The 12229-nt window shown below is 39.9% G+C and overlaps 1 non-coding gene across 1 annotated transcript; it reads right to left on the reverse strand.

Moving 5' to 3' along the window:
* Positions 1 to 2704: 2704 nt before the first annotated feature.
* LOC114809524 lies at positions 2705 to 2842 on the reverse strand. The gene has a single exon (XR_003757303.1). It is a non-coding gene; the product is annotated as a small nucleolar RNA SNORA7 (small nucleolar RNA).
* Between the last annotated feature and the right edge of the window lie 9387 nt (positions 2843 to 12229).

Here is a 12229-nt window from a genome sequence, read left to right on the forward strand (position 1 = left end):
GTACATCCAAAATGTTAAGGCAGTCCAACACAGCATATGTAAAACTAAAAGTTCACAGGAATTAGGGCCTAAAAGGGTTTTTTTCCCTTTCAGGCCTGGATCAAATACTTATTAACATTAATTTGAAGTCTGGGCATGGAGTCTGAGAAGACATGTCTCAATATGTTCCTCTGAAAGTCAATATGTTGCAGTTCATTCACAGAAAAGATACTTCATAAGTTACCTTGTCCCCTGGTTGATTACTGCTTCGATCGTGCATTATCAGTCACTGCAGAGAGTTGTACCTCATGTCCCTTTAGTTCCTTCCTGCAGCATAGCCACCCAAGTAATGAATTAGTGACATTTATATGGAGATAATGCTCTACACCATGGGTTGCATGAAAAAGTGGCCATGTGGCCTGGACACAGAAAGGATTGAGTCATCCCTGATCATTACCACAGTACCTTGTGGGGACTCTTCAACCAGGTACATTTGCTGGTGATTTAAAGTTCGATAAAAGTCATTTCTATTCAGAAATAGTAATTTTGCTACAGGATAATGAAAAACCTTACCCCTAACTTATCATGTAGTATAGGCGAAAGTCCTTTTGTTCTCTTTATCTCATTTTCCTCACCTGTAAAAGGGGTGTAATTATTGGAACCAGTGTGCCTATGATGTTTTGTGGATTTGACATTCAGTGCTTCCACAATGATTACTGTATTTTATAATAACAATGTGAATAGTCAGAGCATATCTTTGACAAGAGAGGTCATGAGTTTAGAGGGAAACCAAGCTTGTAACACCATTAGTCAGGACCAATTACCGGCATTCTGTTCTTTTTATTTAGTTTATGCAGATATGGAAACAGTCCTTTAGGGGCCAAATAGAAGACAATTTGAATCAGAATTTAGATACTTCATCCATTTATTAAAACAACCCATCTTGGGTGCTATCAGAGACCTAGGGGTAGTTTCTAAAAGTACTTTAATTTTCTAAAGTGCTTTTCATCTTTCATTGCAATTTAGTCTCACAGCATTCCTTTGAGATAGGCAGAGACAGGCATTATTATCCATTCTAAAGGATAATAAAGGAAACAGTGGTACAGAGAGGTTAAGTATCTTTCCTAAGGTCAGAGAGTGTGAGCCCCATGAGGGACCGGACTGTGTCCAACTTCATTTACTTGTATACACCCCACAGCTTAGTATAGTACTTTGCTTCTAAAACAAAGTGAGCACTTAACAAATACCAGTTAGTAGAAGAATGGCAGAGCTCAGTCTGGAACATCTGTTTATGTCCCTTGACTCCTCTACCAGAAGTCTTTGACTAGACTGTGCTATCTCCCCTGATAGGCTATTGGTCACTACTTAAACAAGATCCATGAACTTGCAACGTATTCAATGCACTTCCAAGTCCCATTTTATTAATTTGCCTTTAAGACAGTTAAACGTCACTTCTTAATAGTTCTAAATATTTTTCTTCAATATTGTTAATTTGCCCCAAAGAGCAATTTTATGGAATTACACATTTTTTTTCAAAAATAATTGTTTCTTTAAAAGTGATAAAATAAAGATGAAATTCTTAGACAGTCTGTCAGTAAATTATAGCCAATTTATCAATGACCATGCAGCTGTATTCACTGTAGTTGAAAAAAAAAGCTCACAGTGTTTACATAGTCTTTGAAAGCACAGCATCTTAGCTGGGGGAACAGGAAGCCACTGGAGTAATTAGAAAGGTATACTGTAGTGCATGTAATAGTAGAAGGATGTTTGTATTATAGTCCAACACATCATTAAGGATACAATTGTTATTTAATGTGGCACAATCATCTTTCTACTCTTCATGAAATCCACTTAAGTAATTACCTTCTTAGCTCATTGGCTCTCTGAGTTGACTGGTTAGGAAATTTTATATCTAAGGAGATATTAAACCTGGTTTCCACAAGGGCCCTATTTTTAGCTGATTTGTATTTATTAACATTAGCTAAAATGAGGAACCATTTCCCAATATGAAAAACTGAGGAAAACAATTGAAAAAATACTTTTTTAAAAAAGATACATTAGCCAAAGTTGCTCCCAAATTATATGCTACAGTCAATTAAAAATTGATTACACCAAGATGATATGTTAAACCAAAATATAGACCCTTGACAGTTGTCATGCTGGACCACATCAGTGGATCTAAGAGAAGCAGTGTGGCTTAGTGGATAGAGCATGGGTTCAGGAATCAGAGGATGCGAGTTCTAATCCCGGCTCCATCACTTGTCTGTTATGTGACCTTAGACAAGCTGATTAACTTCTCTGTTACTCAGCTACCTCATTTGTAAAATGGGGATTAAGACTGTGAGCCCTATGTCAGACAACCTGATTACCTTGTATCTACCCCAGCCCTTAGAGCAGTGCTTGGCACATAGTAAACACTTAAATACCATAATTACTATCATTATCCTACAGCCTAGGATTCTGTCTCTGAATCTTAGGTTCCAGTGTCTATAATGAGCACGTTAAGGGTCTGTTTTGTTGTCTGATGCTGTTGAGTCGTGTCTGACCCATAGCAACGTCATGGATACAACTCTCCCAGAATGCCCCACTTCCATCTGCAATCGTCCATAGAGTTGTCTTGGTCAAAATATGGAAGTTGCTTACCATTGCCTTCTTCTGTGCAGTAAACGAGTCTCTGCCCTCTACTCTCTCCCATGCCACTGCTGCCCAGCACAGGTGAGTTTTGACTTGTAGCAGACTGCCTTCCACTCGCTAGTCACTGCCCAAGCTAGGAATGGAATGGGTATGCCTCTGCTTGACTCTCCCTCCTGTAGTCAAGACTGGTAGAGTACTGGAAACTCTCCAGGTGCGACCCTGAGAGGGCAACGGTCTATTTACCAGTAGGTTTTTCAAGATCGTCCTTTTTGATAAGAACATTTATTGAATATTCTCTTTAAAACTCTGAAAACCAATAATTCCTGGAGCTACATATATTTTTATTAATCTAGCTCCTATTTTTCTTATCTAGCTTTAGATTTTATAGTTACCAAGAAATGTTATTAAGACATAGAAGGAAGCATGGTGTAGTAGATAGAGCACGGGCCTGAGAGTCAGAAGATCATGGGTTCTAATCACAGCTCTGACACTTGTCTACTGTGTGAGCTTGGACAAGTCACTTCACTTCTCTGGGTTTCAGTTATCTCATCTGTAAAATGGGGATTGAGACTGTGAACCCCACTTGGGACAGAAATTGTGTCCAACCCAATTTGCTTGTATTCACCCCAACTCTCAGTCCAGTGCTTGGCACATAGTAAGTGCTTAACAAATACCACTTAAAAAAAAAAGATGGGCTATTTCAAGAACCACAACAAATATCTTTCCTACACATATTATGAAATTCTTTCAAAGTGTTATTTTATGATGATCATCACTGGAATATCTTGCCTATATGATTTATCTTTTATAGACATATTTTTAAAAAGGCCACATGGAAATGTAGCTTTGAATGATGTTTTATATCTATATCTATTTATCTATATCTATATCTCACTCCATATATATACACCCATTTTAAACTTAAAACTCACTTTGGGAAGATGTAATGTTTATGTTTACTATCATTTCGACAAGGTAAGCCCGAAATACCTTTATTTTATTTGGCAGATCTATGTTTGATGCTCTTTGTTTGAACAGAAGTGTCAGCTGTATTTTACTTTATTATATAAAAAAGTTTCAGAATTTAATTAAGGGTCAAGTACCAGCAGTAGATAAATGCAACAGCTAAAGCATATTTCTGATCACTCTGAAGTCTGCAATCATGAAAATTATTATCATTGAGTAAAACTGGTCTCAATGATGGTGACTAGGAGATGGAATCTGTGTTACTCAGCCATAATTTACATAATAATGGGTTCCCAGTTTTCATCAGCACCTTTTGTTTGTACAGTGCTTACTGCTACAGTAAATTGTCAAAATGTCATTCCTCTCCAATCAGCCAGAAAATATCAACAGTAAACAAGGCACATGAAGAAATTCTCTGATTAAAAGTATGGCATGGGTAATAGTAAAGCTGAAGTCTCCCTGATAGTCTAAAGCATATTATTCCAGTTCTTTCAATGATAAGCTTAGGAAAATTACTTTTTTCTCTGTTGTAATGAAGAAATACCACTATATCTCCCAATCTCGGAAATATCACAGGAGACTAATTGATTTCTACCTTTCAGTGGTTGCCCTCTGACTGTGTGAATTGTACCTTCAAAGTGCTTAGTACAGTGCTCTGCACACAGTAAGCATTCAGTAAATATGATTGAATGAATGAATGAATGACAGTCGCCCTTTCCTATCCGTACTACTCTCATTTAGGACATAAAGGTCCAGAAGAAGGTTTGACTACTGCTCAGCAGCCTCCTTGATGACTGCCCAGCCTCCTGTCTCTCCCTCTCTAGTCTATATTCCGTTCTGCTACCCTGCATTATTTTTCTTAAAAATGGCTTAGTCCACGTCTTTCCACTCCTCAAGAACTTCCAGTTGTTGCTCATCTTTCTGCACATCAAATAGAAACTCCCGACCATCAGTTTTTAAGCACTCAATCAGCTTAGCTCCTCCTATCCCCCAATAACTGCCATTGATTGATTGATTGATTATGAGATAAACTGAGAAGGCCCAGTATGCATGTTACCACCACATCATCTTTTAATTCCTTACAAAATAATGCATTTGTTTCCTAAAACTTCAGCCTGAAGCACTATATGATGAAATCTCACATTTTTCATGACTTTAGGACATCACCACACGGATGTTCTGCTGACACCTTAGGCTCATTTTGTCTAAAACAGAACTCCTTATCCTCTTTCCCTAATCCTGTCTTCCCCTAAATTTCCCATCACAGTTAGCAAGGCCAGCATCCTCCCATTTCTCAAGCCTACACTCAGATAATAGCCTTGACACCTTGCTTTCTTTTCTCACATTCTGTCTGTCACTAAACCCTGTTTAGTTTTGCTTGACAACATTTCCTGGATCCACCCTTCCTCCTCAGATTCAGGAACTTGTCATAGCCAGACTAGACTTCTACATCAGCCTCCTCACTGATCACCCTGACTCCAGTATCTCCCTTCTCCAGTGCATATTTCATTCTGTTGTGTGTATCATTTTTCTGAAATGTCATTCTGCACACATTTCCTTCTGCACTCATAATCCTTCAATGGCTGGCCATTCCTCACATTACCTTTACCTTTACTTCCTGACCTTTTCCTTTAAGATACTCAATCAACTCTCACCTTTTACTTATTCGAACACTTTCGCCACATCATCCCAATTCACATTCTTCATTCCTCTCAAACTATCCTCTTGTTTCCAAATGCTTGCTCACATGTTTCCTTTGGTCTGAGACTTCCATCACCTTTAAATCCATAAGACCACAGTTCTACCTATCATTAAAAATCATCTTAAATCCCGACTCCTGCAGGAGACTTTCCCAGATTTTTTTCTTCTCCCGTGTTCATATCCTCCCAGTTAACACCATAATACTTTTATACAAATACCATCTTCTAGACTCACTACCACCAGTATAACATTTGCATATTAGTGATTTAGAATCATTACCACCAGTGTAACATCTTCATATAATGAGTTACATGTTGTTCTTTGTAAGCAGTTACTGTTCCACATATTCACCTTACCATTTTCTTCCTCTTACTATAATGTATTTCATCTATTTCTACTAACAGAGAGAAAATTAAGAATTAGGAGAGCGTGGATCATATGTTATAACTCAACTTTACTCTCCCAAGCACTAAGGGCAGTGCTCTGCACAGAATAGCTATTTAATAAATACTATTGTTTAACTGAATCCCAGAAAGATTAAGAGAACTGTTCTATGTCCCATAGAAAAACTGCTAAGACTAATTTTCTTGATGGTTAGTCCTGTATTTTCCCTTAAACCATACTCCTCTTTTTTGGGTGGTATTTGTTAATAATAATACTAATAGTGATAATTATGGTATTTGTGAAATGCTTACTATGTACTAAGCATTATTCTAAGTGCTGGGGTAGATACATGTTAATTAGGTTGTCCCACGCGGGGCTCACAGTCTTCATCCCCATTTTACAGATGAGGTAACTGAGGCCCAGAGAAGTTAAGTGACTTGCCCAAGGTCACACAGCAGACAAATGGAGGAGATGGGATTAGAACCCATGTCCTCTGACTCCCACGCCTGTGCTCTTTCCACTAAGCCATGCTGCGTGCCAGGTACTGTACTAAGAGCTGAGGTAAATACAAGCTAATCATATTGGATGCAGGCTATGTCCCACATGGGACTCACAGTCTTAGTCCCCATTTTAATAATGTTGGTATTTGTTAAGCGCTTACTATGTGCAGAGCACTGTTCTAAGCGCTGGGGTAGACACAGGGGAATCAGGTCATCCCACATGGGGCTCACAGTCTTCATCCCCATTTTACAGATGAGGTAACTGAGGCACAGAGAAGTTAAGTGACTTGCCCACAGTCACACAGCTGACAAGGGGCAGAGCTGGGATTCAAACCCATGACCTCTGACTCCAAAGCCCAGGCTCTTTCCACTGAGCCTGTTGAGGTAATTGAGGCACAGGGAAGTTAAGTGACTTGCCTCAGGTCACACAGCAGACAAGAGGCAGAGTTGGGTTTAGAACCAAGGTCCTCTGATTCCCAGGCCTGTGTCCTTTCCATTAGGTCACACTGATTCTCTTTTCCTTCTACTGCCAAGTGCAGTGCTATGTGCCAGGTACTGTACTAAGCACTGGGGTGGATACAAGCAAATTGGGCTTGGCAGTTCTAGTCCCACAAAGACTTATTTTACGGATGAAGGAAGTGAGGCACAGAGAAGTAAAGTGACTTGTCAAAGGTCACACAGTAGATGAGCAGAGGACGTCGATTAGAACCCAGGTCCTTCTGATTCCCAGGCCTGTTCTCTGCTCTCTATTTGGAAAAGATAGCACTGATGGTGCAATTCTCCTCAGGATGAGTGTCTGGCTGAAAGGACCAATGCAAAAATCAGTCTCAGCAACAACATCTACATCTAAAGCCTGTTCCTTGCTGTATCATGGATGTTATTTGTAGTTCCTACTCTTGTTTTTGCCTCTGTATCCCTCAATCCTTAAGCAATTTCTTTTGGGAAAGAGCTGCTCATTTCTTTATTGCATTTCTCTCTGCTGTGCTGCCTTTGGCAGTTTCCTTCCAGTTTTCAGCTGGAAAACAGTATTGTCTGAAGCTTTGGTTCAACTTTGTTGAAAGTACTTTGAAAGAAAGTACTTTGTCAACAAAGAAACTACTTTGTTGAAAGTAGTCATAATAGTATTTATTAAGCATTTACCGTGTGCAAGCACTTTACTAAGTACTATGAAAGAATACACAGGTGAGAATCAGACAGGATCTCTGGTTCTCAAGGGGCTCACAATCTAAATATTAATGGGAAAAGGAAACTAGTCAGAGCTACATAAGGAAATAAGAAAACAGTATTAACATGAAAACAGCATAAAATCCTAGGACAGGGTTAAATACAAAACTGAATAAAATAAAAGCCATAGGATACTGTGGTTAGGAGAGCAGAGTTTCAGGCTTCTCAAAGTCTAATGGTCACAGCCACAGAGACCGTCACCACTGCAGCCTGTCTAACTTCTCCATTTAGTAGAGGTGGCCTGCTGTCACTGCTTCTGTCCCTCCCACCAGGATGGAATGAGGCAGGTCAGGCCCAAGGCCTTGGGCTGACGAGCAGCAGGGATTACTGTGAAAATGGTTTGGCTATTTAGTGGGTCAGGAGTCAGAGGAACACTCTGCCACTCTTCTGAGGACAGGCATCTGAGGAGATGCCTGATTGTCTCCCCCCATTCAAAGCCTTATTGAAGAAACATCTCCTCCTAAGCCCTCCTGTCCCCTTCTCCCACTTCCTTCCGCATCACCCTGACTCGCTCACTGTATTCAATTTCCCTAACAGCCCCACTGCACTTATGTACATATCTGTAAGTTGTTCATTTATATTAATGTCAGTCTCCCCGCCTCTAGACTGTAAACTTGTTTTGTGGGCAGAGAATGAGTCCATTTATTGTTATATTGTACTCTCCCAACTGCTTAGTATAGTGTTCTGCATGCAGTAAGAGCTTAATAAATAAGACTGACTGACTCACTAGCAAGGAGAGAAAAAGGCCACATTTCCCTGTAATTCTCAGCCCTGAGAGGCAGAGACATCCTTGGTCATTGCTGCCAGCCCATGTCTTCAAACTTTTACTTTATCTTCTTGGTTTTCAGCTTCCCAAATTCAGGTCACCATAGACCAAGTGTTCGGGTATACTACTATTATCCATTCTCATCCCATATCACACCCAGTGTAACCCTTTTCAGGTAGAGCATAGCATTACTCATAGAAAACTGACTTTATTTTAGGACTTTTCTATTTGTGATCCTATCTTGTCATTGGATGTAGAGTGTGGTCCATCAGTGAATTCTTCAAGGAGTTGGGTGAGGTCCCTGTCATGCATATTGCTTAATTTGTTTTGCATGTTTTAGTGCAGGTTTTGTGAATCGTGAAGTAATCATTTTGCATATTTTAAGTAATATGTATCAAACCAGTCTTGGTGACTGCTTGATCATGTCCAATTTCTTTATCACTGCATGAGAGACCGTATCAAGAGAATGCTAAATCATTGTTTTTTATTAATATAAATGTTATCCTCAATGGTATTTAATGTCCACCTGTTGAGTGCAAAATACTGTACTAAGCACTTGAGAGAGTACAACAGAAATAGGACACATTATCACTCCCCTCTAGGAGCTTAAAATCTAATGGGGAAAAACAGGCAGACAAAAAAGTATTTACAGCAAATGGGAGCAAGAGGGAGAACAAGGCCCATACTCTCCAATTTTCAGTACTCACCAATAGCTCCTTGTGTTCCTCCAAGTCAAGAAATTGACTTGGATTTAAAGGTGATTACACCCATGACCTCTGACTCCTAAGCCCATGCTCTTTCCACTGAGCCAAGTTCCTTCTCTAACATCATTGTTAGTCTAGGTAGGATGAATTTAGGAAAATGACAACAATGCGATACTCATATAATTGCTATATAGGAAGCTGGAAAAGTCCATGCATAAAACCATTGGCAAAAGAGGATTACTCTCTTATTCTCTTCCTATCTCTATCTTTTTCCCTATTTCCCTTTTTCCCTGAATCCCCCACTCCCTTCCTAAACATTTTCTTCCTCCTCCTCTCCTTCCTTCCCTCCTTATCCTTTTACCCACCTTTTTCAACTCCTTACACCTGGCTTCAAGGCTCTCCACCAACTCACCCCAACTTATATATCAGCCCTCTTCACCTGCTCTTCTCCAAGTTATTCTCCTTGAGCCTCCCAACCTACCTTCTAAGTGTATCTTGTTCTCATGTCTCTGCCTCCATCTCCTTGTTCGAACTGTCCCCTGACTTGCAACTCTATCTACCCAAATCTGTTGGATTCAGTCCTCTCTATATTCAAAGCCCTGAAAATTCTACCTCCTCCAACAAGCCTTTCCCTATTCACTTTCAAATGCCAGGTCATATAAACTAACCAGCCAACTCAATCAATCAACTTGATCACTGGATTGTATGTATTGAGCACTTACTGTGTGCAGAGTACTGATTAAGTACTTGGTAGAATACAGTGCAATCTCTGTTCACAAGAACCTTACAGTGGATATAGTACTCATTAATTATATGCAGTCTCAGAATTTTTGTACCTATTCTTATTTACTTTTATAACTCTACTTGTAAATATTTTTGTATCTGTCTCTATCCCTGCTAGACCGTAAACTCTGTATGGATAGGTAATATGATGCTTTTTGTATTTGTACTGTCAGAGCACTTAATACAATACTTTACACCTAGGGGTCACTCAAAAATTTTCTATTGCTATAACTACTTTGCAATAGTCCATTAAGGATAGATGGTTGACTTAGTGTTGAAGAAATCCTGGAGTGAAGGGTTGTATGGTAGGTTTTGGTCTTGTTCAAACTATTTTGCCATTCTTGAGGATACATTAAGACATCTTCAACCCACTTTCAGAATACCTCCTGATCCACCAGGGAAAGCAATCAATCAATGACACTTAGTTGGTGTTTACCGTACACAGAACTGTTCTAATAACTTAGGAGACTACAGTGAAATAAAGTTGGCAAACAAGATCCCTGCCCGGAAGGAGACTACAATCTAGAAGGGGAGAAAATCATTAAAATAAATTACATGCCAGAGGGTAGGGTGGGTGGAAAAATGTAAAAACATGTAAATAAGTTCTCTAGGACTGAGGTTGGGATGAATATCAAATGCTTGAGGGTTACAGATCTGAGTCAGAGGTGATGCAGAGGGGAAGGAGCGCCATTTTCCTAAATTCAGATGAAAGCTCAGTCAGGGGAAACCTCTTGGAGGAGACATGATTTTAGGAGGAGGGTTTGAAAGTGGGGAGATTAGTGGTCTGTCAGATATGAAGGGAGAGTTCCAGACCAGGGAAGGAGAGGGGGAAGGGATAGACAAGATAAAGATACAGACTATAGGTTGATATTAGAGAAGTGAAATGTGTGGATTGGGCTGTAGCAAAAGATCAGTGAAGTAAGATAGGAGGAGTAGAGATGTAGCCCTTACAATTAAGGGCTAATTGTAAGGCATTTCTGTTTTATGTGGCAGTGGATGGCCAACCATTAGAGGTTTTTGAGGACTGCGGAGATATGGACTGAAGGTTTTAATAGAAAAATTATCTGGGCAGGAGAGTGAAGTACGGACTGAAATGGGAACAGGAGGCAGGAAGGTCAGCAAGGAGGCCGATGCAGTAGTCGAAGAGGGAAAAAATTCTGGGATCAGAACAGTAGCAGTCCGGATAGAGAGGGAAGCATGGATTCTAGAGCAGCTATGAAAGTAGAACCTATGGGATTTGGTGATAGATTGAGTACGTGGGTTGAATGAGAGAGATGAGTCAAGGACAATGCTGAGGTTATGGGCTGGTGAGAAGTAGCATGGCTTAGTGGAAAGAGCATGGGCTTGGGAGTCAGATGGGGTTTTAATCCTACCTCCGTCATTTGTCTCTGTGTGACCTTCGGCAAGTCATTTAACTTCTCTGTGCCTCAGTTATCTCATCTGTAAAATGTGGATTACGTGAGGCTCACAGTCTTAATCCCCATTTTACAGATGAGTTCACTGGGGCACCGAGAAGTGAAGTGACTTGCCCAAAGTCACACAGCTGACAGGTGGTGGAGCTGGGATTACACCCATGACCTCTGACTCCTAAACCCATGCTCTTTCCACTGAGCCAAGTTCCTTCTCTAACATCATTGTTAGTCTAGGTAGGATGAATTTAGGAAAATGACAACAATGCGATACTCATATAATTGCTATATAGGAAGCTGGAAAAGTCCATGGATAAAACCATTGGCAAAAGAGGATTACTCTCTTATTCTCTTCCTATCTCTATCCTTTTCCCTATTTCCCTTTTTCCCTGAATCCTCCACTCCCTTCCTAAACATTTTCTTCCTCCTCCTCTCCTTCCTTCCCTCCTTATCCTTTTACCCACCTTTTTCAAATCTTTTCATTTCATCAATCAATCTGTGATTTTTATTGAGTGTTTATGGAGTATGAAATGCTCTACTAAGTAATAGAGGGAGTTCATCAAAGGCAAGAGACATGCTTTCTGTGTTGTACTGGTAAACACAGAGAGGCAGAAATTTATGCAAATAATTGCAGTTAGGGGAAAGAACATGGATCCATGGCAGAGAATAGTACAAAATATATTAGGATAAAAAATAGCTGGATAAATGATTGAGTATATCATAAACATACAGTGAATAGTTATATATGTACATAAGTTATGGGAGCAGGAATAAGGTACCCTTGGTGCTAAGGATATGTGTTGATCTGATGCAACTGTAATATTATGGATTAATCAAGGGAGCTTTCCTGTAGGAGGTGGGGTTTTTAGAAAAGTTTTGAAAATGGGGAGAGTTATGATCTCACAGATATGTGTTGGGAGGGACTTACAGACCAAGACAATAGCAGGAGTTGGGGGATAGAAGCAGGAGGGATAAAAGTAAGGTACAATTGGAGGGTGAGGTAGGAGGAACCAAGAAAGTAAACTGCCTAGTTGTGAGTGAAGTGAGCCGATATGAAAATTTTTAATCACGGGAGCCTGAGTCAGAGGTTAAGTAGATTCTTTTTGCCTTGGAGGGATATCGGTAGCTATTGGAAATTTCTGCATAGTGATGGTAGTAGTACTTATACTAGTAGTAATA

The sequence above is a fragment of the Ornithorhynchus anatinus genome, chromosome 2 (genome assembly GCF_004115215.2).
Source record: "Ornithorhynchus anatinus isolate Pmale09 chromosome 2, mOrnAna1.pri.v4, whole genome shotgun sequence".
In the NCBI taxonomy this organism is placed as follows: Eukaryota; Metazoa; Chordata; class Mammalia; order Monotremata; family Ornithorhynchidae; genus Ornithorhynchus; species Ornithorhynchus anatinus.